At 40.7% G+C, this 5,151-nt stretch overlaps 1 pseudogene; it reads left to right on the top strand.

The window, feature by feature from the left end:
• The first annotated feature begins 3,552 nt into the window (after positions 1–3,552).
• On the top strand, positions 3,553–4,014 carry LOC101652710 (annotated as a pseudogene).
• Positions 4,015–5,151: the final 1,137 nt, after the last annotated feature.

Below are 5,151 nucleotides of genomic sequence, written 5' to 3' on the forward strand. Positions count from 1 at the left end.
TACCCTTTGTCCCCTAGTTCTTTCCTCTATTTCCCTTTACTTTCCTCTTGTCCCACTATCATGGTCAGCCTTCATTTGGGTTTCAGTGATTTCTCTCGGTTACATTGCCCTTGCTGCATCCCTACCAGGCCTCTCGCCCCGTCGTTGCCACTGTTTTTGGATCACTTGTTGCTCCCCTGTCCCTAGGTGGGTCAGCACCACCTCCTTAACCCAGCCTCCCCCTCTCCCGTGTCCCCCCAGAACCATTGGTCCCGTTGTTTTTTCCTCCAAACTGTTCATCCAGTCTATCTTATCTAGATAGATCTGTAGAGATAATAATATGCATAAAAAAAAACAAGCCATAGCAAGATAGGCGATCAGTGAGAACACAGCGATGGCAACAAAAAAGGAAACCAATTACCCATGGAAGAACAAGTTAATTAAAAGAAAAATATTTTAAGCAGAAAGAAAAACCTGTCAATAGATCAAGGTCTGATTTTTGATCTCTAGGTGTGTCCTTCTGTCAGGACCGATGGGGTACCATGCTCTGGCCCCCGAGTCTGTCCTTTGTACTCCGTCGGGGGCTCTCTGCTCTTCTCCCACGATTGCTTTGCCGCACGCTTTTTGTGGTTTGCCTCGGTCAGACACCCATTTTATATGTGAGAAAACTGAGTCTCAGAATTTAAATGAGCTTCAAGTAGCCATGGAAAAATGAAATGAAAAGATAATGGAGTTTTTTCAAAAACGTTTGCAGCGATCCCCTCATATGTCCAGCATCAGTCAGCTAGTATGTTTAAAGCTTATGTTTGTTGACTTCCACAACCTGTCTGCATTGGGCTCACATGCCCACCGTTCTTTTCAGCCTTAAAGGCATCCTGGGACCACCTGCACTCTTCTTACTCATCTTAGCTTCCTAGCCAACAAACCTCCTGCTTGTCCTGCAGGGGTTGTGCAGACAGGGCCTGTCTAGCATATCTGTGTACTCCCTTGGATAATCCATTTTTTCTTGGATTATACCATTGTCTTTTCTCTATATGTCTTTTTCTCTTTCTTTAAAACAAGATTCTATTAATGATTCCATCACAAAAGTATTTAAGACAGAAGAAGTAGGCATTATGAAAAAACAACTGAACCAATCAGTAGAAATCTCTGTAAGTGATTAGCAATGTCTGCTCTACTTGTCATTGGAATATGCAGAGCTCCATTAATGTAATATCCTAATTTCACATATATTACTATTTATGGAAATCAACTTTAATATGGTACCTTGTCTACTGGCGTCCCCTGGATTTCCATACACAAGTTCCACCCATGTGTTCTTTCTCACCCATGAGAAAGGGATCATACTCTATATTGGAGGTTAACATATGGCCTATATTCATCTCACATCCCTTTTTTCTAAGCCTTCCTTACTCCTCACTCCCTCACGTCCTCACTCAAAGCCTCCAATTTCAAATTAAGTCTTCAATCCATGTTGGAGAACAATAGAATGTTCTGACACACAAAAGAAAAATAAATGATGTTTCATCATGTTTTTTATAGGTTCACTGATGCATTTATTTCTTCAGAATATCTAAATATCCTTCTGTTAGTTTATTGTATTGTCACTTATTTGTTGCTGTGATGTTGGAAGTTATGCCACCCATGATGGACAAGATCCAACAGCATTTCCAGACTAAGACAGACTAGGAAGAAAGAGCTTATGATGTAGGTCTAAAATTACCTAATGAAAACCTTATGGATAGCAACAGAACATGATATGCCTCACTCACCATGGAAACATCATCCGAAGGAGTCAGTCTTAGGAGGAGGACATGATATTTGGCAAAGTTGATAGGTATTGACTGCCTGGCATGCTATGCTGTGGAAGGATTCTGTAAGTGATTAGCAATGTCTGTTCTGTTTGTCATTGTAGTGTACAGAGCTCCATTAATATCCCCACAATACACACACCAGGAAATTGAAATTCAGATTTAGTCAATAAATTCATGATTTGTCAATATTTATGTGGTCATGGATTTAAAGTGACTTCTTGATTTCCTTCACAAGGAAAGTTATCTACCAGGCTTCATGTGTTGAAGGAATGGTTGACTGTTGCATTATATGGTATGGGGTTGTTGTGTGTAGTGGTTTGGCTTTCAGTTTTTCCTATTTGAGCAACATTAGAATATAATGTAATAAGAGATCAATAAATGGAAGTCCAAATAGTGCAGGAAAAAGAGTATAAGCATCTTTAAAAAATAAAACTCTTCATACATGTGCATGCTCTTGGAGGAACATTTAAACTGCTGAGCAGTCAGCCATGTTCCTGCTTAACTCAACTTACTACCATTGAGTTAATTCCAACTCATAAGTGACCTTGAAGGACAGGGCTGAAATGCCCTTTGAGTTTCTGAGACTGTAACTCTTTATAGGATTAGAAACCCTCATCTTTCTCCATCAGAGTGGCTTTTGATTTTGAACCGCTGACATTGTGGTTATCCGCCCAATGCATCCGCCCAGAACTCCATGTTTCTCTTGGGACTAAGGAAATGAAAGAGAAGTTCATTTAGTATCTACCATTAACCAGTTGCTTCTCTAATAGGAAATTCTAGGCATCTAGAATGAAATCATTCACGGTATCTAGAATGATTTCCTTTGGAAACTTCACATATTCTAAAGAGAGACTCTAGTTATCATTTTATATAGAATGAGACTGCACTCTTGAGGAAATTGACATTCCTAGATGCCTACCCATATCCAAGTTTGGATCTAGAGGGATCAGATGTTGTCAAAGGGAGATATTATCTAGAAACTCTAATTAGACATATGATTTATGCGGAGCTTTTCCAAAAACTCCCAAGCTCCTTGAATCATCCCTGTTGTAGAAAATACAATTCATTTCTGGTTCTTGGTTGGGACAAACACATGAGCCTCTTGAATTTTTACAATTTTAGTCACACCCGCCCCCCCAAACACACACACAATATGACTCAGGAAGTCTCAACCTCAACCTCCTCCTCTTTGCATCTCTTCTTGGTCCTCTTCCCCACAGGTTTCAACTCAAGCTTTGGTCTTTCTGGGTGGTTCCCCCCTCTACCTCTATACTATAATTGAACGTTAAAGTTTTGTCCTTTATTTATTCATAGATTAATTTACTGAATCACTCAATTTAATTCACTCCGATATGCACTGACTAAGGTTCTGGGTTGGAGGATCCAGATATGTGCTTAAGTCTTAACCCCTGGGCTCAAAAATATTTTTAAAAAGTAGCGTTTTCTTTTGTTATGTTAATAAGTTCACGCCAGAGTAAGGTAAGTCCTAACCCTAATCACATCTGGGTTGTAAAAAGAGCAGAATAGACACAAGAACACACAGGTGGGAAACATAGACACCAGGGAAGGCTAAGGAGCCTCAAGGAACCCCTTGGGCTACAGAAAAGGAAGGACCTCATCATAGAGCCACACGCTGATTTCAGACTTCTTGCCTGCAGAATTGTAAGAAAATAAAAGTCTGTTTTTAAAGCTGACCATTTGTTGTGTTTCTGTTATAGCAGCACAAGGAGACTAAGAAAAATGCCAATGTTTTACGAAGATGGCACCAAAGGAGAAGAAGGAAACTCCTGCCCATCGCAAAACGGAAGCCAAAGCAAAGGCTTTAAAAGCCAAGAAGGCCGTGCTGAAAGGCGTCCACAGCCACAGAAAAAAGAAGATCCGCACGTCACCCACCTTCCGGCAGCTCAAGACCCTGAGACTAAGAAGGCAGCCCAAATACCCCCGGAAGAGCGCCCCCAGGAGAAAGAAGCTGGACCATATGCCATCATCAAGTTCCCCTTGACCAGAGTCTGCCATGAAGAAGATCGAAGATAACAACACACTTGTGTTTATTGTGGATGTCAAAGCCAACAAGCACCAGATCAAATAGGCTGTGAAGAAGCTCACGGATGTAGCCAAGGTCAACACCTTGATCAGGCCTGACGGTGAGAAGAAGGCATATGTTCGACTGACTCCTGACTATGATGCTTTAGATGTTGCCAACAAAATCTGAATCATCTAAACTGAGCCCAGCTGGCTATTGCTAAATATGAACTTTTTCAATTAACAAAATGCTGACTGTGTTATCATTGGGAACAAGTCAGATATGACACCTGATCACAGCAATCTTATAATCTGGACCAAAGCTAAATTTATACAGGAATTGTAAAATAGCAATTGTGTTTGTGTCTTAAGGAGAGAGAAGGGAAAGAAACTCAACCTTGGATGTCAGGGAAGGCATTATTGATAAAGCAGCATTTTATCTGACTCCGGATAAGTAAGTAGGATTGCGCTAGTTATAGTGGGAGGGTAAGAAGCAGTGGGATGGGGTAAGAAATAAGGGAAGAGCATTCATCAAGGATGGCACTATAAGGTCAAAAGGTGTGAAAGAAGATAACTAGGATGACAGACAGAAGGCCAGTGGTCTTAGTTTCCAACTGTGGCTATAATACAAGATACCTATAGATATCTTTTGTTTTCTCACAGACCTGGAAGCCAGAAGTTAAATCAGTCTTGACGCTGCCAATTGCTTCTCTCTCTCTTTTTTTTTTTTTTGGTTCAATTGTGCCTGCTCCTTAGGATTTCTTGAGGAAGTGCTGTTAACAAACCCAGGGACAAGGGAACAACAAGCGATCCAAAATCAGTGGCAAGGAGTGTGTAAGAGGTCTGGTAGGGCTTGATCAAGGGCAATGTAACCGAGACGAATTACTGAAACCCAAATGAAGCCTGAGCATGATAGTGGGACAAGAGGAAAGTAAAAGCAAATAGAGGAAAGAACTAGGAGGCAAAGGGCATTTACAGAGGTCTAAATACAGGCATGTACATATGTAAATATATTTATATATGATAATGGGGAAATAGATCTATGTAAATATATTTATAGGTTTAGTATTAAGGTAGCAGATGGACATTGGGTCTCCACTCAAGTAACCCTCAATGGAAGAACACTTTGTTCTATTAAACTGGTATTCCATGATGCTCACCTTCCCGACACGATTGCTGAAGACAAAGCAGGAGCATAAGCAAATGTGGTGAAGAAAGCTGATGGTGCCTGGCTATCAAAAGATATAGTATCTTAAAAGCTTGAAGGTAAAAAAGCGGCCATCTAGCTCAGAAGCAACAAAGTCCACATAGAAGAAGTACACCAGCCTGTGTGATC

The sequence above is a fragment of the Echinops telfairi genome, unplaced genomic scaffold (genome assembly GCF_000313985.2).
Source record: "Echinops telfairi isolate 266 unplaced genomic scaffold, ASM31398v2 ScPeMD7_7467;HRSCAF=8505_0, whole genome shotgun sequence".
NCBI classification, from domain to species: Eukaryota; Metazoa; Chordata; class Mammalia; order Afrosoricida; family Tenrecidae; genus Echinops; species Echinops telfairi.